The 23,983-nt window shown below is 37.3% G+C and overlaps 1 protein-coding gene across 1 annotated transcript in view; it reads left to right on the top strand.

Moving 5' to 3' along the window:
• Window positions 1–73: 73 nt before the first annotated feature.
• MUS81 (MUS81 structure-specific endonuclease subunit) overlaps window positions 74–23,983 on the top strand; it is a 491,008-nt gene continuing 467,098 nt past the window's right edge. Inside the window, 1 exon segment of the mRNA XM_053689244.1 lies at window positions 74–212. The gene's annotated coding sequence lies outside the window, so the exon portion shown is untranslated.

Genomic DNA, 23,983 nt, shown 5'->3' with positions numbered 1-23,983 from the left:
AGGCGTGGTTTCCTTTGTGTGGCGCAGAGCATGCTGGGAGTTGCAGTTCTTCTAGGCTCGTATTTGAGGTTTTTGGGCGTGGTTAGTGGGTTAACTAGATAGCGTGGGTGGAGTTTTGTTGGTAAAGTGCGCCTGGGAAATGTGGTTCCTTTATTACACAGTGGCAAATAGAAGTCAAGCGGTTAAATTAACCTAATTTGCTACAATGTAAGGTAGGGAACTATCCATTTAAAGCTGTCTGGTTTTCATATTGATTAAAGAAATATTTTTTTGACATTAAAGGGACGTGAATATGTAAAACTAATATGTTCTGTTTATACTTCTCTTTTTAATAAGTGTGCAAACCCTGTAACCTCGAAAAGCTCCTGAGCCAATCAGGAGTGGCATATGTATGTATTCACCAGTCACTATCTGCTTATTGCTTGAAAACAGCACAGGAGAGCATTGGTTGCAGGGATAAAGGGAATTTGTCTACAAATTAAACACTACATTTTGTAAAACAACAAACAAATGTGTTTCCTGATCTTTAGATCCCCAGGCCTGGTGATCCAGTGTTTCTATTAGTTGTTACAATTATGTATTTTGTGAGAGGGGTAAAACATTGGCATTCTGTTATCTTTTGCTTTGTCTACTACCATTTGTACTCTGTGAGAGTGTTTCATGTGTATATGTATATATTTAAAGGGGCACATTATTACGCATTATACCCTCATAAACATAATGATCTGCCCCAGTCCGGAACCTTAATTCCCTTTCTATTAAAGGGATAGTCTAGTAAAAATTAAACTTTCATGACTCAGAGCAGCAATTTTCCAATTTACTCCTATTATCATTTTTTTGTTCTCTTGGTATCTTTATTTGAAAAAGCAAGAATGTAATTTTAGGAGCCATCCCATTTTTGGTTTAGCACCTGCATAGCTCTTGTGCTGATTGGTGGCTAAATGTAGCGCTACCCAGACGCTGAACCAAAAATGGGCTGGCTCCTAAGTTTACATTCCTGCTTTTTCAAATAAAGATACCAAGAGAACGAAGCTGCTCTATCTGAATCATGAAAAAAAAAAGGGTTTTGTGTCACATTAAGGTTTGGTATAGTCATGAAAATGTACAGTATGAAATTGTATGTGTAAGCCTAGCGCGAGTATGTCAGACAATCATGGAAGTGAATGCAGTGTTTATTCACAACGTCACGTTGCCGTTGTCACATGTTCACAAAGGTTCAAATGTTGCTTATTGGATATGTTGACAGTCTCCGATATTTTAAAATGTCGGCTTTCTTGTAATAGTGACCTTTCTTTAACATATACGGTTGAACTATGTAACAGTCTAATTAAAAAATAGCATTATTTTATTTGTAAGTGCATTACTAACCCTTGTTAACTGCATTAAACACAATGTTATTCTCTATCTGAATCATGAAAGGACAATATTGGGTTTCATGTCCCTTTAAAAGAGTGTTTTTGAGGTGTAAATTTGTAAGAAATATGTTAGTACAATAAACTGCTCTGTTACATATGTAGGTACTGTAGGGCTATACAATATTGCTTCCTTGGGCTATTTATGCTTTGTCATTCATATAATATGGGGTTTAGGAAATAAATGGAAAACCGTTCATGAAATTTAAAGTGCCATAAAACAGGTTGAGATCTGTGCATATCCTATAAGGGCTAATTAAGTAAAAATAGTTTGCATAAAAAAATGTTTAAAAATTGCTGGCAAGTATTTTAAAATAATTTTCAAAAATAAGCAAAATTAGTTACATAGCCATGCTGTCTGGAGTAGTCTGGTCCACCCCCTTATCAGTGTTTAGCATCAGAAACACAGGCATTGTATTTCACAGCAGTCTATTTGCTTCTAGGCAAACTCCAGCAGACAATTACTGTGCACTTCTGCATTCTACCAAAGCAATGGTAGATATAGATACATCCAAATAAGGAATTGTGTGGGGGGACGGTTAGAGCTTTACAATTCAGAAACTAAAAAGAAAGCTTTAATGGCGAGGCACTGCAGTATTAATTTGCAGGTAAAGTAATTCATGTACTTTTTATTATAATTTGTCTCTATCCTAACTTGTTTTATGTCCCTTTAAAGGGACATTAAACACTAACTAAATGCTAGATAGAATGATACATTTAAAGAAAACATTAGCCTGAGAATAGCATGTAGATGTATTTTATAAAGTTTCATTAGTTGTTTAAATATTGACAAAATAAGCGTAAAGTTTTAGTGTCTATAAAACAATGTGAGCTGCCATGTTGTAACTTAGGCTACCTTCTCTGCTGTGGCCAATTAGAGACAGTTATAAATAGGTCACTAGAGTGTGCAGCCAATGGCTGTGTGGGATATAACAGTGTTCTGCACTTCCATTTCTATTAGGAACTAAAAAGCTCCAGTTTCAGAATGGAATTACAGGAAAATGGAAAAAAAAATAATGAAAGTATATGTTACCATCTCAAAGTGTTTAATGTCGCTTTAAGAGCTCTCAGTGGTTTTTTTCCTCTGTGTACCACATGTATATGCAAACCTACATATAACTGGTATCAACATAATTTTGGTATTCAAAGCTGTTTAAATATTTCATACATCAATTGTTGTCTGCAGAAAGGTCAATCTTAACCCCTTCACGCCGTTACTGCGTTCCACACCACTCTAATAGCGCTGGGCTTTAACGTCGTTAGGATGGCATGAAACGTCTTACTATATATGGCGTCCTGCCGCATCCCACTTTGATGAAGGCAAGGATCGGCCTGGGGGGCTGCCTAGCAACGTAGGCGGTCAACCAAAATCCGACCCGGTCTTGAAATCACATGATTGTATCAGCATCGCTTTATTTAATTTTTACTAATAGTGTTTATATCGGAACTTCCTTCCAATGTGAACAATATTGTACCACCACGAAGAGGTTAAAGGAATTTGGAAGTCAAAATAAACTTTCATGATTCAGACAGAGTGTACAATTTAAAAAAAATAACAATCCAATATAGTTCTGTGATCAAATGTGTTCTTCTTTCTTTAGGCCTTTGTTGAAACTTGTCTCCTTCCTATGAGCGTATTCTGAGGTATGCTTAGGAGTGTGCACTATATGGCAGCTATGTCTGCAACATATTGTACTCGTATCTCAGTATGTCCTCATGGAAAGTACCTAATCAACAAGAGAACTAGAGAAATAGCTCATTTTCATAATATAAGTTCATTAGATGGCTACACTCTGAATGATAAGATTTATAAATGCTATAATTATAAGTTGTTTACTTGTTTTTTTTGTATCATTACCAAAAAAGGCAGGAAGTGTACAACCCCAGCATACTGATGACTTTTATGTCACCTTAGTCATCTTAAAGTCTTACCTTGGATTGAGCTTCAAATAGCCCCCTGCAGCTTTTCTATATCACGCAGCAATAACCGTGTAAAAGTTATTTTAAAATGAATATTGTTTCTGGCCACTTGGCTGCCAAGCTCCACCCACTAATGACATCATTATCTGGCCTGCATCTAGGCACTCTGCTGAATAGCATTGGCAGTCTGTTGAATCCAACTAGTGAGCCTTTTGTGATTGGATGCCATATGCAGCCCAGATTGTGAGGTTATCAGTGGGCTGAGCTTGGCAGCCATTTCAAACTGGCTAGAAACAATATTAATTTTAAAATAACCTTTTTTACTGTTTCTGCTGCATGATATAGAAAAAAGGTGCAGGAGGCTAATTGCAGCTTAATCTAAGGTAAGACTTTAAGATGACTAAGGTGTAGACTGTCCCTTTAATGACATTAACTAAATATTTGTCTGGACTTACAGGGTAAAGAATCCTCAGGCAGTCAGTGGTATTTTTTACAATTTACTATTATAGTTCCTGTGTAGATACACAAACGACAGTATTGATTGTTAGTGCATCTACTAATAAACATGTGCTGCGGTGTTTAAGCAAATCGCTTGCTTATAACTATGCACAGGTCTTCATACGCTCCTATCAGCTGCTCAGCTCATGCCAACGATGATTAAGCACGATTTGCAATTATACCATATGATGGCACCAGCCGTATCCATCTAACAGCATATGTAGGCTGTCATCTGATGTTAGCAGCTTCACTCTGTAAAGTAGAGGTATAAGAATGGTATCTCTAGGGAAATAAATACTGCCTAGTCCTAGGAGCTAGCAATCTACAGCACGCGTCACTGATCTGCTGAAGCAGTGACTCAACAAAACACAGTTCTCACCCTAGCCAAGACACAGTCTGAATTCCCCTTATATGGCATGATCAGTATTACTTCCTGCCTGAGATGACCTTTTTACATTTTGTAAGTCTACACCGTATAGGAAGTGAACCAAACGCTGGTTTTGCTTGTGCATTGCTCATGACAACTTGTTTTTTGTGTGTTTGTTTTGTTTTCGAACCCCACGCCAAATACTAATTACTAATATATAGGTATATATATATATATATAACAAAGTACAGTTAGACAAAAGAAGTAAATAAGAGTTCAGAGAAAAAGCAAGTTAAATAAAAACGTATGTCTTCTAAAATAAGTTAACAAGGATCTTTATTTTCTCACACAGCTTCTGTTTCTGGTTCCTCTATTCTGCCTGGCTTTTAAGATTAAAGGGACACTAAACCCAAATTTTTTCTTTCATAATTCAGATAGTGCAGCAATTTGAGGCAACTTTCTAATTTACTCTTATTATCAATTTTTCTTAGTTCTCTTGGTATCTTTATTTAAAAGCAGGAATGTAAAGCTTAGGATCCAGACCATTTTTGGTTCAGAACCTCGGTTACACTTGCTTATTGGTAGCTAAATGTAGCGCTATCCAGGGTGCTGAATCTAAAATGGGTCGACTCCTAAGCTTTTCATTCCTGCAAAGAAAAATTGATAATAGGAGTAAATTGCAACGTTGCTTAAAATTGCCTGCTCTATTTGAATCATGAAAGAAAAAAAATGGGTTTAGTGTCCCTTTAAGGGACAAAACTACATTGGGATAAATCAACATACTAGCCATGGGTGAAGCTTTCAGAATACATTAACACCTTGTTTGATGCCGTTGTTTTTCAATAGCCACAGCCCCCCTCTTACCTTTTTTGGACTTCCTACAGTCATTTTGTTACTTGCATTGATTTGCAGTATCTTATCTTATCTCCCCTCTGAAGCCAGTTGGTAACAGAATTTTCAATTAACATATAATTAACACAATTTCAAGGTGAAAATGAAACTGTCACGGCTTAGGCAGGACATGCAACTGTAGGATACTTTTTAATTTACTTGTACTATGACATTTATTTTGTCTTCATGGTACCCTTTGTTGAAAAGCATGCCTCGGTTGGCTCAGAAGAAGCAATGCTACTATTGGGAGTCAGCTGCTGATTGGTGGCTACACATAAGTGTCTCTTGTCATTGGCTCACTAGATGTGTCCAGCTAGCTTCCAGTAGTACACTGTTGCTCTGGAACCCCTTTGCATGGGTTAAAGTGGAATTTCAGTGCAAAATGTGCTTATTCATTTGAGCACTTGTAACCCTGAAAGTCTTCATGATTAACCCCCACAAATGGGCTAAACACATAGTTAAAAGTACCAATAAAGAGCTGCAGAGCACTACTGGTCCCGAGCAGACATAGCTGGTGAGCCAATCAGCACTGGCAATCGTGCAGCTCTGTTGTGCATCTGCCGCTACTCAATGGCTCACTGAACATGTCCACTCTGGACCAGCAGTGCTCTGCGGCTCCAAAGTGGTACATTGTGGGGATTACACAGATTTACAAGATCATTAAATTAACACATTGGCACATTTCCTTCCTCCCCTTTAACTGACCCAGTCATATTGTGTAAACACTACACATAAGCTATATTTATTATATTTATACCTATGTAGTGATAGTTATGTGGTACATTGTGCTTTATTTAACCACTAGGAGTCCTGTGCCTACTATAATTATATTGCTTCTTGATCTGTCTGTTATTCAGATTGCACAGTATTACAAGCAGATTGACAGAGTGACACTTATTTAGGTAGTAAAACTTCCATCTTATTTGTTGACTTTGAGAAATGTTTGTGTTGACCAAATAAGGCTGGAACAGCACCTTAATCAGGTGCAAGACGCATAACCTGTAGCAGACACCCATTTATGGTCAGTAGCCTGTGGGGAAGGTAGCAGATTCGTTCCCTCCCCTTCTGCAGGGCGGATGACTTGTCAGTGTATGATACACGGTCATTACTCAACACCCTTGTACCTTATGGGCAGACCGGAGCAGCTGTCTTGTAGCAATGAACTGACGTTCATATAAAGTCCAATAAACCCTGTGGTGTCATTATGTACTGCTTGGTTTCAAAGAAACATTATAGTAAAAAAAATAAAAAAATGTAAGACTTTTGACCCAAAATAACTTTGTTTTTAACTCCCACAAAGAGGTTAAACACACAGTAGGAATAGCACTCAGGACTTGCAGAGTACTGTTGGTCCCGAGTGAAAAACACAACTGATCCAAAGGGTGGCATTATAAAGTAGCTGGGCGCATTATAAAGTAGCTGGGTGCATTATAAAGTAGCCGGGTTACATTATGTAGTACCCGGTGGCATTATAAAGTAGCTGGGCGGCATTATAAAGTAGCTGGGTGGCATTATCAAGTAGCTGGGTGGCATTATCAAGTAGCTGGGCGGCATTATAAAGTAGCTGGGCGGCATTATAAAGTAGCTGGGCGGCATTATAAAGTAGCTGGGCGGCATTATAAAGTAGCTGGGTGGCATTATCAAGTAGCTGGGTGGCATTATCAAGTAGCTGGGTGGCATTATCAAGTAGCTGGGCGGCATTATAAAGTAGCTGGGCGGCATTATAAAGTAGCTGGGCGGCATTATAAAGTAGCTGGGCGGCATTATAAAGTAGCCGGGTTACATTATGTAGTACCTGGTGGCATTATAAAGTAGCTGGGCGGCATTATAAAGTAGCTGGCGGCATTATAAAGTAGCTGGGCGGGATTATAAAGTAGCTGGGCGCATTATAAAGTAGCTGGGCGGCATTATAAAGTAGCTGGGCGGCATTATAAAGTAGCTGGTGGCATTATAAAGTAGCTGGGCGGCATTATAAAGTAGCTGGGCGGCATTATAAAGTAGCTGGCGGCATTATAAAGTAGCTGGGCGGCATTATAAAGTAGCTGGGCGGCATTATAAAGTAGCTGGGCGGCATTATAAAGTAGCTGGTGGCATTATAAAGTAGCTGGCGGCATTATAAAGTAGCTGGCGGCATTATAAAGTAGCTGGGCGGCATTATAAAGTAGCTGGGCGGCATTATAAAGTAGCTGGGCGGCATTATAAAGTAGCTGGGCGGCATTATAAAGTAGCTGGGCGGCATTATAAAGTAGCTGGGCGGCATTATAAAGTAGCTGGCGGCATTATAAAGTAGCTGGCGGCATTATAAAGTAGCTGGCGGCATTATAAAGTAGCTGGCGGCATTATAAAGTAGCTGGCGGCATTATATAGTAGCTGGTGGCATTTTGCACTAACTTTATGACCACAGCTAGTCTTGTTGTCTGCTGACTAGAGCACAGATTGGCTCCACCAAATAAGGGAAATGGTGGGCGGTGTTTGTGTATTGAAAAAACTATTGCATTAAAAAAGAATGTTAATTTGTTTAAAACAAATTGTAAGACTTGACTGATACGTTTATTCTATAGCAACACAACAGAAATGTCTTAATTATAAGGTGTTCAATGTCCCTTTAAGGTTACCCCTATGTTCACTCAGCAAGGATAAACCGCATGTGTGATATTAAAGGGACATAAAACAAGTTGGGATAGAGACAAAATATAATATGTACTTTAATTACTTTACCTGCAAATTAATATTGCCCCCCCCTCACACGCGCACACATTTCCTTCTATGGCTGCATCTATATCAACCTTTGCTTTTGGTAGAATGCAGAAGTAGGCAGTGATTATCTGCTGGAGCATGCCTAGTAGCAAATAAGCTGCTGTGAAATACAATGCCTGTGTTCTGATGCTTAACACTGATGGGGTAGTGGATCAGACTACTCCAGACAGAATGGCTATGGAACTAATTTAGCTTATTTTTGAAAATTAATTTAAAATATTTGCCAGCAATTTTTAAACAATTTTTACTTAATTAACCCTTTAGGATATGCACAGATCTCCACATGTTTTATGACACTTTAACCTATTATCACAACAAAACATCATCATTACTTAGTATTCATATGAATACCATAGGTACCTTGGCAGGATGGGCAGACTTCTATACACACATCAGGACACATACACCTACAAATAGTATGATTTTATATTTCATATCTGACTTTATTTCTCCCTCGCACTGGTGTGATCAGCACTGACAGTACAGGCTTTATTAAATGTGTGTTTTAACAGAGTTAACTATTGCAGTCCGTTTCCTTCCGCACTACTGCTAACCCATCTAAGTGCATCTATTAAGTTGCGGGTAGGGGCAGATTTGACACTGGTTTTCTATGGATATATTGGTGTTTGACAACTTTCACAAGGAATGTTTGTAAACAAAATTTTTTTTCTAGTGTTTGTTAAAGGCCCGGTTCCATTTTTTCGTGAACTGTACACATTTTTTTTTTTTAAAACAGGATTTTTGCTTCTTTATAACTGTAAATTGCGACCCCTTTTCCTTGCTGCTTAGTCTCTTTCTAAGAGACCCTTAAAGGAACATTAAACATTAAAAATAACTATAAAGAATTATGCATTCAAAGAAAGATTAGTCTGAGAATAACTATGTAGATCATTTTTTAAAAGTTTCATTAGTTGACAAAATAAGTGTAAAGTTTTAGTGTCTATAAATCAATAGGAGCTTCCGTGTTGTAACTTAGGTTATCTTCTCTGCTGTGGCCAATTAGGGACAGTTATAAATAGGTCAATAGAGTGTGCAGCCAATGGCTGTGTGGAATATAACAGTGCTCTGCACTTCCATTTCTAACAGGAACTGAAAAGCTCACAATTTCAGAAAGGAATTAGAGGACAAGGGGACAAAATAAATATTAAAAGTATATGATTTATCATTTTATATTACCATCTCAAAGTGACGGGATTGCAAACATGTTTTTATGGGGGACGAGCCTTCATGGACGCAAAGTCCAAACTTGTTCACGACAGTGTGAATATTAATGAACTTGTAATCTTTGCACATTCAAAAACAGGGAAGGTGTATAGCAAAGAACTTAAAGGGACATTCCAGCCAAAATGGGAATTCACATGGATGCATTTCAGTTTAGAATAGAAGCATTTTTGTAATATACATGTATTAGCAAAAATGCTCATAATAAAAGCTATATCTGTTTCAAATGTGTATTTAAATATGCTCCGTGCGCCAGCATTTTAAACACAACACTTGCTCAGAGATCCTAAGGTGCTTTTATCATCTGGTAATGACTCAATTTGTTAATTGCTGACATGATACAAGCCCCACTGTAACTCTGAGCAGCTACAGTATTTAAAATAATGTTGTACTGTTAATATCTAGCTATAATTCACGTGCAGAGAAAAATGCTAGAATACCTGTATATGTATACAAATAAGTTTCTTTTGATCGGCATATCCCTTTAACCAAAAATTAAATTTCTTGAGCTCTATCAGCTTAGTGCTCAAGTGTTGTCCGACATGAATTTGACTGTGTGCACTCATAATAATCTGTTATCTGAGGAGAAAAAACGCACCTGTGCTATCTGACATCAGTACTGTAGCGAGCATTATACTAATGTGTGCAATATATATACACACATCTATTTACCATGGATACGATACATGTGCAATATATATACACACATCTATTTACCATGGATATGATACATGTGCTATATATATACACACATCTATTTACCATGGATACGATACATGTGCAATATATATACACACATCTATTTACCATGGATACGATACATGTGCAATATATATACACACATCTATTTACCATGGATACGATACATGTGCAATATATATATATACACACATCTATTTACCATGGATACGATACATGTGCAATATATATACACACATCTATTTACCAGGGATATGATACATGTGCAATATATATACACACATCTATTTACCATGGATACGATACATGTGCAATATATATACACACATTTATTTACCATGGATACGATACATGTGCAATATATATACACACATCTATTTACCATGGATACGATACATGTGCAATATATATATACACACATCTATTTACCATGGATACGATACATGTGCAATATATATACACACATCTATTTACCAGGGATATGATACATGTGCAATATATATACACACATCTATTTACCATGGATACGATACATGTGCAATATATATACACACATCTATTTACCATGGATATGATACATGTGCAATATATATATACACACATCTATTTACCATGGATATGATACATGTGCAATATATATATACACACATCTATTTACCATGGATACGATACATGTGCAATATATATATATATACACACATCTATTTACCATGGATACGATACATGTGCAATATATATATACACACATCTATTTACCAGGGATACGATACATGTGCAATATATATACACACATCTATTTACCATGGATACAATACATGTGCAATATATATACACACATCTATTTACCATGGATATGATACATGTGCAATATATATATATACACACATCTATTTACCAGGGATATGATACATGTGCAATATATATACACACATCTATTTACCAGGGATATGATACATGTGCAATATATATACACACATCTATTTACCATGGATATGATACATGTGCAATATATATACACACATCTATTTACCATGGATATGATACATGTGCAATATATATATAAACACATCTATTTACCATGGATATGATACATGTGCAATATATATACACACATCTATTTACCATGGATATGATACATGTGCAATATATATATATATACACACATCTATTTACCATGGATACGATACATGTGCAATATATATATATATATATATACACACATCTATTTACCAGGGATATGATACATGTGCAGTATATATACACACATCTATTTACCATGGATATGATACATGTGCAATATATATACACACATCTATTTACCATGGATACGATACATGTGCAATATATATATACACATCTATTTACCATGGATATGATACATGTGCAATATATATACACACATCTATTTACCATGGATATGATTAGGGTTGCACCGATACCATTTTTTTATGACCGAGTACAAGTACCGATACTTGTTTTCAAATACTCGCCGATACCAATTACCAATACTTTTTTTTTTTAATGTCATGTGACAGTTTACCAAGCACAATACAGACTTATTATTTAAGATTCCTTCTTTATAATTATAAAGGACTGTAATTCAAAAGACATTATGAAATAATAAAACAGTTTTATTTGTCACAAAGTTCACTGAACACGTTTAAATTTAATATTTTATTGGAATATTTTTTATTTATAAAGGGGTGATGCAATTGGGTTGTAGGGCTGTTATATAACATCAATCTGACATGTGTATGGAGGTTCGACAGTCTTTCACTTTCCACCATACTGCATGGGGCAGAAAGATATTTTTGACCCATTTTAGCCAGAGCTGGAAATCTGTTTATTAACTGCCCAGTACTTCAGGGGTTTGTCTGAACAAGGTACAGTGATCTCTACTACAATAATACAAATAACAGCAATTTGTATTGGCAGAACAGAAGTGAACCATTTTTAGTTGAGTCTCCACTCCAGTTTAAAATGAAATGGGAACATGCAGTTTGAAAAAAAACGCCACAAAATAGCATATAGGTAGGAAGTGGAGGTATCGGTTTAAGTATCGGTGCATTTGCACGAGTACAAGTACTCATGCAAATACTTGGTATCGGTACCGATACTAGTATTGGTATCGGTGCAACCCTAGATATGATACATGTGCAATATATATACACACATTTATTTACCATGGATATGATACATGTGCAATATATATACACACATTTATTTACCATGGGTATGATACATGTGCAATATATATACACACATTTATTTACCATGGATATGATACATGTGCAATATATATACACACATCTATTTACCATGGATATGATACATGTGCAATATATATACACACATCTATTTACCATGGATATGATACATGTGCAATATATATATACACACATCTATTTACCATGGATATGATACATGTGCAATATATATACACACATTTATTTACCATGGATATGATACATGTGCAATATATATACACACATCTATTTACCATGGATATGATACATGTGCAATATATATACACACATCTATTTACCATGGATACGATACATGTGCAATATATATACACACATCTATTTACCATGGATACGATACATGTGCAATATATATACACACATCTATTTACCATGGGTATGATACATGTGCAATATATATACACACACATCTATTTACCATGGATATGAATATGATACATGTGCAATATATATACACACATTTATTTACCATTGATACGATACATGTGCAATATATATACACACATTTATTTACTATGGATATGATACATGTGCAATATATATATATACACACACATCTATTTACCATGGGTATGATACATGTGCAATATATACACACACACATCTATTTACCATGGATATGAATATGATACATGTGCAATATATATACACACATTTATTTACCATGGATACGATACATGTGCAATATATATACACACATTTATTTACCATGGGTATGATACATGTGCAATATATATATATATACACACATCTATTTACCATGGATACGATACATGTGCCAAAATGCAAGCAATGTGGATTGTGCTCCAGTTATTTTAATGTTCCATAACATTTGCATTTCTGTGCTCAGCTTGTAATCTGGTACGTATTGTGTGTGCAGACCTTTTGTGGTGCAGCGCTTAGTTGCTGATATATACTGTACTTATATAACAATTTATTGTGTGGTGACCTTTTCTAATACACACCTTAGTTACTGATATATATATATATATATATATATATATATATATATATATATATATATATATATATATATATATATATATATATACAGGGCATAAACATTTATTGTGTGTGCAGACCTTTTGTAATGTGCCACTTAATTACTGATATATACTGTGCATATATAAACATTTATTGTGTGCACAGACCTTGTGTAATGCAGCAGTTAATTACTGATTTATACTGTACATATATAAACATTTATTGTGTGTGCAGACCTTATGTAATACAGCACTTAATTACTGATATATACTGTGCATATATAAACATTTATTGTGTGTGCAGACCTTTTGTAATACAGCACTTAATTACTGATATATACTGTACATATATAAACATTTATTGTGTGTGCAGACCTTATGTAATACAGCACTTAATTACTGATATATACTGTGCATATATAAACATTTATTGTGTGTGCAGACCTTATGTAATGCAGCACTTATTTACTGATATATACTGTGCATATATAAACATTTATTGTGTGTGCAGACCTTATGTAATGCAGCACATAATTACTGATATATACTGTGCGTATATAAACATTTATTGTGTGTGGAGACCTTTTGTAATGCAGCATTTAATTACTGATATATACTGTGCATATATAAACATTTATTGTGTGTGCAGACCTTATGTAATGTAGCACTTAATTACTGATATATACTGTACATATATAAACATTTATTGTGTGTGCAGACCTTATGTAATACAGCACTTAATTACTGATATATACTGTGTATATATAAACAGTTATTGTGTGTGCAGACCTTATGTAATGTGGCACTTAATTACTGATATATACTGTGCATATATAAACAGTTATTGTGTGTGCAGACCTTATGTAATGTGGCACTTAATTACTGATATATACTGTGTGTATATAAACATTTATTGTATGTGCAGACCTTTTGTAATGCAGCACTTAATTACTGATATATACTGTGCATATATAAACATTTATTGTGTGTGCAGACCTTATGTAATGCAGCACATAATTACTGATATATACTGTGCGTATATAAACATTTATTGTGTGTGGAGACCTTTTGTAATGCAGCATTTAATTACTGATATATACTGTGCATATATAAACATTTATTGTGTGTGCAGACCTTATGTAATGTAGCACTTAATTACTGATATATACTGTACATATATAAACATTTATTGTGTGTGCAGACATTATGTAATACAGCACATAATTACTTATATATACTGTGCATATATAAACATTTATTGTGTGTGCAGACCTTATGTAATACAGCACTTAATTACTGATATATACTGTACATATATAAACATTTATTGTGTGTGCAGACCTTATGTAATACAGCACTTAATTACTGATATATACTGTACATATATAAAACAACTGTGTTATATTGGAGATGCTTTGCGGAGGGTTAAACACAAGTTAATCACGGATAGTAATGCCAAAAAATAACTCACTATAACAAATTAAATCATGTCTCACATCACACTATTTTCCCTGTAAATGTTGCTGGAGGAGCTTACAAAGCAAATCTATTTGTAATGTGAATATGACTCAGCTTGGAAATCTATATCACATCAAGGACTTTGGCATAGCTGACTCTCCTTAGAGAAACATGCAGGTTGTTGTATGACTCAGCCAGCTATTTCATTTAATTCAGAATTAAATTGTGTTTTATTAAAGTCAAAATGAAACGTTCGGGATTCAGACAGTGCAGCTTTATATTTTATTGCACATAAGAAAAAGTGTGCAGTCATAAATGCAGTTTTTTGTATGAAATTAATGTTAAATAACAGCTCTTTAAAGGGACACTAAAAGCAGGAATGTAAAGGTTAAGATCCGCCCCATTTTTGGTTCAGAATGCTGGGTAGCGCTTGCTTATTGGTGGCTACATTTAGCAAACACCCAGGTTCTCAACCAAAAAGCTTTATATTACTGCTTTTTAAATAAAGATAGCAAGAGAACGAAGAAAATTTGATAATAGGAGTAAATTATAAAGTTGCATAAAATTGCTGCTCTATCTGAATCATTAAAGAAAAAAAATGGGTTTAGTGTCCCTTTAAATTGAAGCATCAAACGCCTGCTGTATACTTCTGTATTCATTGCTCATTGGCTGTTTTGGGGTTGCTCCCATCTGTGCTCGTGCAGAGCACACCTTCAGGCACGTGAATAGGAATTGTCTGTATCAGGTGACTGTAAGCTGACTATTGGCTGCGGACACATTTGCTTAAGAATGTTTGGTGGGAATTATCTACAAAAGTCATTCAAATCTGTTCCTGAGGTCAAAAGGATTTTATCCAATCATCTTCCAAAAAGAAGTCTCTGCTCAGTCTTTATGATTCCTCTGTTAAAGGGATAGAAACATCAAAACTGTACACGGGCACATTTCAGGTTTATATAGAAGCAAAACTGCATCTGGTAAATGCAATGAGTGTTTTACAGCGGCATACGCACATATGCTGTGAGGGCCTGTGCACCAGCATTCAAATGCTGCACCTTCTCAGAGAGTCATTACAGACTCAATACATACCACTGCTAGCCCTCACAGCATATGTGCGTATGCCGCTGTAAAACACTCATTGCTTTTACCAGATGCATTTTTACATCAAGAATATTTCTTGCTATTGTTTATGTATTATTATTTAAAGGGACATAAAACCACGAAATGTTGATTTTGTGATTCAGATAGAACATACCATTCTACTTCTATTATCAAATTTTCTCTGTTTTCTTGTTATCCTTTGTTGAAAAACAGGAAGGTAATTTAAGGAGTGTGCACGTGTCTGCAACACTATATGGTAGCACGAACACTAGATGGCAGTACTATTTCCTGTTATGTAGAGCTGCAGACATGTGCACGCTACCTATCTAGATATCTCTTTAACAAAGAATAACATGAGAACAAAGCAAATTTGATAATAGAAGTAAATTGGAAACTGTTTTGCTTGCTTTATCTGAATCCTGAAGGGGAAACAAATTGGGTTTAATTTCCCTTTAGTGACAGCTGTCACAGGTAGATACATTTGTTTGTTTTGTGTAAGGATCAGAGCTCTTGCTTCCCCTAAGGTACGATACAAATGAGGTCACCTGGTAACGGGGAGAACAAAGCAATGTAAAAATAGATCTGAAATGGATGTGAATGTGACGTCTGTCCTGCCAGAAACACACAACTCTGGCCTCATCTATCTCCTGCCAATCAGAGATTTAAAGGGACATTGCAGACAAAATTAGAATCCACATGGATGCATTTCAGTTTTGAGTAGAATCATTTTTGTAATATACGTTTATTAGCAAAAATACTTCTAATAAAAGCTATAGCTGGTGCAATAGTGTATTTAAGTATGCACCGTGCACCAGCATTTTACACACAGCACTTGCTCATAGAGCTTAAGGTGCCTGTACCATCTAGTAATGACTATTTGGAATAGGGCCCTCAATTCTCCCTGTATCTGTCTGTAAAATGTTGTCTTTTATTGTATTGTTTCTCTGTTGTACTTTTATCCTTGTACCTATGGTCAGCGCTGCGGAATCTGTTGGAGCTTTATAAATAAATAATAATAATAATAATTGCTGACATGATTCAAGCCCCACTGGCAATCTGAGCAGCTGCAGTATTTAAAATGCTAGTGCACTGAGAATATCTAGCTATACCTCACATGCACGTGCAGACTGATAACTTTTACTAGACGCATTTTTGCCAATACATGTATATTGTAAATATGTTTCTATTCAAATTATGTAATTTATCGATGTGCATTTAAATTTTGACCGGAATATCCCTTTAAATCGCATCATTGAGGAAAAAATTGAGGATTTTTTACATTTTGTTTTATCTTAAAATCCTCTCTTCTAACTTCTCAACGCTAACTGTGCTACATATCTTTCCCTAGTTGGCTTTAACTGATAACTGCAAAATAATCTACTTTATACTAACCTTATGACTGTAGCTAACCTTGTTGTCTGCAGAGTAAAGCCCAGATTGGCTCTTCTAAATAATGCAATAGATGAGTGGAGTTTTGCTTTTGATAAACAATTGCAGCAAACAGGATGTTCACAAACATTTAGACTTGACTAATATGTTATTCTATAGAAACACAACAGGGATGTATTGTAATTACAAGGTGTTAACGGTCAATTTAAAAAAAAAAGAACCAAGGAAAGCCTGAGACCTTTTATTTGTCCGGCATAAATCTTGGAGCTGCCTTGAACGGATATAAGTGCACTGTTTATTTTCTTGGATCGCTGATATCTTCTGTTTTCTAAGTTTGCAGGAAGGAGTCATAAGATTACAGACTCCCACACCTAGGTTGGCCTCATATTGCAGTTGTGTCTTGGTATAATAATCCCTGCAAGTTCTATAGGTTTAAAGTGAATGTAAATTTTGATGCTAAAGTGCCCGGTCTTTAAGAATTCGATTAAAATCAGGGGCACTTAAATTCATCAAAATTTACATTTCACTCCTGTTGTGAAAAAAAACTTACCTTTTAAACTTGACAGCAGCTCCAGCTTCCTCCGGTCGTCGCAAGCCATTTCTGATGTCAGAAATGATGGATAGGTCATCCTCCAATCACGGCTTCCCCCCCGGGGGAATCAGTGTCTGATTCAATGCCGTGATTGGAGGAAGCCGGATTCCTCATTTTAGACCCAGGAAGAGGCTTTGCAATGGGTGGAGGAAGCTGGTAAGTTTTTTTTTTCACAACACGAGTGAAATGTAAATTTTGTTGAATTAAAGTGCCCCTGTTTTTAATCGAATTTTTAAAAACTGGTAACTTTCACTTTAATTAAAATATTCCAGTAGTGTGTGATTAATGTTTGGTCACTTATTTATAAAAGCAAGTAAAATCACAATTAAAAAGAGAAGTCAATGCTGCAAATAATCCCATGATTTTATTACACTCTAGAAATCAGTATTTTTTAATGAAAAACAAATATTCTATAAAACTACTTCATATTCTATCCCTGTGCCCCTTTTAAAGGGACACTCAAGACAAAATTAAACTTTCATGATTCAGATAGAACAGCAATTTTAAACAACTTTCCAATTTACTTCCACTAACAAAATGTGCGCAGTCTTTTTATATTTACACTTTGTGAGTCACCAGCTCCTACTGAGCATGTGCAAGAATTCACAGACTATAGCTTTACGTATATGCATTTGCGATTGGCTAATGGCTGTCACATGATACAGGGGGAGTGGAAATAGACATAAAAATATCTACTACTCATTTTCCATTCAGACTAAGTATTATTGTACTGTCTTGGTATCATGTAGTTATTAGTGTATTTACCGGCCCTTTAAGGGTAACATTTGTGTGTGTTTTCACTTATTGACCTCAGTGGTATATTTAACAAGCCTATCTGGCATTCAGACATAACATATTTGCCAACACTTTATGTTATCTACAGTGCAGCACTTTCTTTTTATTAAAGGGAAAAAAACCAACTCTTTCCATCTCCTGTTTTATTTAAATGATTCTCGGGTTATCACCCTAACTATAATGTTGTCAGTACAGTGCGTTTACAGACACATAAATATTACTGTTCGAAACGTATGTTATACGCAGTAACGCTGGGGACTTCTGATCAGTAACAGCGTTATTGGATACTATAGAATAACACCTTTAATAATGATAGTGAAATCTAGGTACCTTATTGGGTATTGCTAAGGGCTGTTGGGCTTCACCTATTTTTTCCAGGGTTGCGTTAGCGGGCGTTCCTGCTATTAACATCTATAGTTGCGTGATGTGCCCAATACATGATATCTCGATTAGCAAACGCGAATCGCTAGCAGAATAGAAAAAATAAAAATGACAACAGTGACACTTAGGGAATATGCTTGCAAAATGGTCGTGTTTGTGATTGTCAAATATTTGTTATAGCAAAAACAGCAGACAGAACAAAAGCTGTCCCAAGGGCCGGCTGCACGCGTTTCTCGCACTCTAGACGTGTGCTTTAGATCTCTCGTCTGCACATCAGGCCAGCATGCAGGAGCTTAAGAATCATATTGCCTTAGTGAAGATTCTCACTGCTTTATAGCTGACAAGGATTTTTTATTTTATTTCAATTCTTTAGAACTGTTTCTTTTTTACATACAAAGTGAGTTTTATAGAGGAGTTTGTTTTTCTCTTGTTTTAATTAGTTTGTTCTGTAAGATTTTGAAGGTGAATATGATGCCAGTGGAACTCGTTATTGTACTATTGTCTGCAGAAGGGTTTAGCAGCAATGCCCTAGTGGGAGCTAGCGGCTGGTTGGTGCCAACTTAAATATACCTCTTGTCATTGGCTCACCAGGTGTGTTCAGTTTGTGCCCCAGTTGTGCATTGCTGCTCTGGAACTGAACAAGGATACTGAGCCAATCAGGGATGGCATACTTGTGTATCCTCCAATCACTAGCTGTGTTCAGCTCAGGATGGACAGTGCATTGCCTCTCTAGAGCTGACTTTACCTATGTATTTGATATCTTTGCAGGAGTTAAACAAAGCAGTAGCACAATAATAAAATACTGTATTACATTAGACTGTTTTCTTTTTACGCTTGATGTCCCTTTAATCCTTCCAGTCTAAATAAAATAAGAAATCTAATGCTGTAAGTGATGTGCAACGCTTGCCAGGAGTTATAGCTAATTAAAAGGAAGTTAAATAAACATAAGCGTAAGTCAGTAAAGCGGATTTCAGTGCCTGCGGGCGGGTAAGGTGTATAACTGAGAGCCTCTGTCTTGGCTTGAGGTAGCGGTGAGACGCACTCGTGCACACACATGACTCATTCAGGGTGGGGAGTATAATGCTTTATTGATGCTTATACCTGAAGTATTCACTGCTAGGGAGTGAGAGGTGTCATCCTCACTGCAGCGTATACCTGATGTACGGTATCATCAGGACAGGCTCTAAGTGCAGTTTATACCTGATGTACGGTATTATCAGGACAGGCTCTCAGTGCAGTTTATACCTGATGTACGGTATTATCAGGACAGGCTCTCAGTGCAGTTTATACCTGATGTACGGTATTATCAGGACAGGCTCTAAGTGCAGTTTATACCTGATGTACGGTATCATCAGCACAGGCTCTAAGTGCAGTTTATACCTGATGTGCGGTATTATCAGGACAGGCTCTCTCTGCAGCTTATACCTGATGTACGGTATTATCAGGACAGGCTCTCAGTGCAGTTTATACCTGATGTACGGTATTATCAGGACAGGCTCTCAGTGCAGCTTATACCTGATGTACGGTATTATCAGGACAGGCTCTCACTGCAGTTTATACCTGATGTACGGTGTTATCAGGACAGGCTCTCACTGCAGCTTATACCTGATGTACGGTATTATCAGGACAGGCTGTCACTGCAGCTTATACCTGATGTACGGTATTATCAGGACAGGCTCTCAGTGCAGTTTATACCTGATGTACGGTATTATCAGGACAGGCTCTCAGTGCAGCTTATACCTGATGTACGGTATTATCAGGACAGGCTCTCACTGCAGTTTATACCTGATGTACGGTGTTATCAGGACAGGCTCTCACTGCAGCTTATACCTGATGTACGGTATTATCAGGACAGGCTGTCACTGCAGCTTATACCTGATGTACGGTATTATCAGGACATGCTCTCTCTGCAGATTATACCTGATGTACGGTATTATCAGGACAGGCTCTCTCTGCAGCTTATACCTGATGTACGGTATTATCAGGACAGGCTCTCACTGCAGCTTATACCTGATGTACGGTATTATCAGGACAGGCTCTCTCTGCAGTTTATACCTGATGTACGGTATTATCAGGACAGGCTCTCACTGCAGTTTATACCTGATGTACGGTATTATCAGGACAGGCTGTCACTGCAGCTTATACCTGATGTACGGTATTATCAGGACAGGCTCTCACTGCAGTTTATACCTGATGTACGGTATTATCAGGACAGGCTGTCACTGCAGCTTATACCTGATGTACGGTATTATCAGGACAGGCTCTCACTGCAGCTTATACCTGATGTACGGTATTATCAGGACAGGCTCTCTCTGCAGCTTATACCTGATGTACGGTATTATCAGGACAGGCTCTCTCTGCAGCTTATACCTGATGTACGGTATTATCAGGACAGGCTGTCACTGCAGTTTATACCTGATGTACGGTATTATCAGGACAGGCTCTCTCTGCAGTTTATACCTGATGCACGGTATTATCAGGACAGGCTCTCTCTGCAGCTTATACCTGATGTACGGTATTATCAGGACAGGCTGTCACTGCAGTTTATACCTGATGTACGGTATTATCAGGACAGGCTCTCAGTGCAGCTTATACCTGATGTACGGTATTATCAGGACAGGCTGTCACTGCAGTTTATACCTGATGTACGGTATTATCAGGACAGGCTCTCAGTGCAGTTTATAGCTGATGGTTGTATAATATTATCAGGACAGGCTCTCAGTACACTTTACCAAGACTTTTGTTTAGGAGTGCTGGATGATTTAGTGACTGAAGGCTGACAGGACAGGCTCAGACATGCTTGGTATCTATGTATTGTATAGTGACCCTCAGACTACAGATTATCAGGACAGACTCAGACAGTGCAGGGTTTGTAAGTAATGCACAGTGACTCCTGACTGAACATTATCAGGACAGGCTCAGGCAATGCTAAGTTTTCATATAATACACAGCAAATCATGGCTAACCTTTATCAGGACAGGCTCAGGCAATGCTAAGTTTTCATATAATACACAGCAAATCATGGCTAACCTTTATCAGGACAGGCTCAGGCAATGCTAAGTTTTCATATAATACACAGCAAATCATGACTAACCTTTATCAGGACAGGCTCAGGCAATGCTAAGTTTTCATATAATACACAGCAAATCATGACTAACCTTTATCAGGACAGGCTCAGGCAATGCTAAGTTTTCATATAATACACAGCAAATCATGACTAACCTTTATGAGGACAGGCTCAGGCAATGCTGGGTTTGTATGTAATACACAGCAAATCATGACTAACCTTTATCAGGACAGGCTCAGGCAATGCTGGGTTTGTATGTAATACACAGCAAATCATGACTAACCTTTATCAGGACAGGCTCAGGCAATGCTAAGTTTTCATATAATACACAGCAAATCATGACTAACCTTTATCAGGACAGGCTCAGGCAATGCTAAGTTTTCATATAATACACAGCAAATCATGACTAACCTTTATCAGGACAGGCTCAGGCAATGCTAAGTTTTCATATAATACACAGCAAATCATGACTAACCTTTATCAGGACAGGCTCAGGCAATGCTGGGTTTGTATGTAATACACAGCAAATCATGACTAACCTTTATGAGGACAGGCTCAGGCAATGCTGGGTTTGTATGTAATACACAGCAAATCATGACTAACCTTTATCAGGACAGGCTCAGGCAATGCTGGGTTTGTATGTAATACACAGCAAATCATGACTAACCTTTATCAGGACAGGCTCAGGCAATGCTAAGTTTTCATATAATACACAGCAAATCATGACTAACCTTTATCAGGACAGGCTCAGGCAATGCTGGGTTTGTATGTAATGCACAGCAAATCCTGACTTCACTTTATCAGGATAGGCTCAGGCAATGCTAAGTTTGTAATACAATGCAACCTCCTGACTGCACATTATCAGGACAGGCTCAGGCAATGCTCGGTTTATATGTAATACACAGCAACCTTCTGGCTGCACATAATCAGGACAGGCTCAGGCAATGCTCGGTTTATATGTAATACACATCTAATCCTGACTGCACATTATCAGGACAGGCTCAGGCAATGCTCGGTTCGTTTGTAATACACGGCAACCTCCTGGCTGCACATTATCAGGACAGGTTCAGGCAATGCTCGGTTCGTATGTAATACACGGCAACCTCCTGACTGCACATTATCAGGACAGGCTCAGGCTCAGGCAATGCTAAGTTTGTATATAATACACAGCAAATCCTGACTGAACATTATCAGGACAGGCTCAGGCAATGCTTGGTTCGTTTGTAATACACAGCAACCTCCTGGCTGCACATTATCAGGACAGGCTCAGGCTCAGGCAATGCTAAGTTTGTATATAATACACAGCAAATCCTGACTGAACATTATCAGGACAGGCTCAGGCAATGCTTGGTTCGTTTGTAATACACAGCAACCTCCTGGCTGCACATTATCAGGACAGGCTCAGACATATGGGAATATCTGCAGCCGGTGTTGGTTTTCGTGTTATGTACACTAGTCTCCTGACTGCAGATTATCAGGACAGGCTCAGACAATGGCTAATGGGCTTGGTTTTTACTCACTAGAGCTTGATCTCTAGATGATTAGGACAGGTTGAGCCTGTGCTGGTTATAAGTCTGAATGGGAGCAGTGCTTGTAACATTGTTATAAAGTGCACAAGATGTGTGCATGATTCACAGCCTACCTCAGTATCCTCTCATGAAAAAGGAGACCAAATGAAACGGATAAAAAGGACATTTAAATTGCGCTCTCTCTGAATCCGTTTCATTTTGACTCCCATGAGTCCCTGCTCCAGAGCAGAGGGCCGCATGCTGTGACAAGCCAGGGAAGCAGGTGCTTTGTTCGGCAGCACGTGGGGAGGGTACAGAAGTAACAATTTGCTATACATTCTGTAAAATGTTTCTTCTTTTTCCTTCTGCTTCTGGCTATGCTGCGTGTGCTGAGGATTGCCCTAGATCTCCTAATATGGACATATAGGCTGCAGTGGGCGTAGCTTTGGTTTCAGCAGGGAGGGGGGCGAGGAAGGCGTCTGGGACTTCCTTTTTTGGAAGCAAGTTATTTCCCAGCCCTGATCTAAAGGCAGCAGAGCTAAGACACCCTATGACATGTGGTGAGACTCAGGGAGAGGTGGGAACTGCTGCCCGCCCCACTAGTGCTAAAAACACCCTCTTTGTCACTAATGTCTTGTTGTTACTAGCACCGAGACGCTGTGATCTGCTGTCGCCAAGTACAG

This window comes from Bombina bombina, chromosome 7 (genome assembly GCF_027579735.1).
Source record: "Bombina bombina isolate aBomBom1 chromosome 7, aBomBom1.pri, whole genome shotgun sequence".
Classification (NCBI taxonomy): Eukaryota; Metazoa; Chordata; class Amphibia; order Anura; family Bombinatoridae; genus Bombina; species Bombina bombina.
Note: the sequence above shows the minus strand (reverse complement) of the source record. Positions and strands in the feature narration are given on the sequence as shown.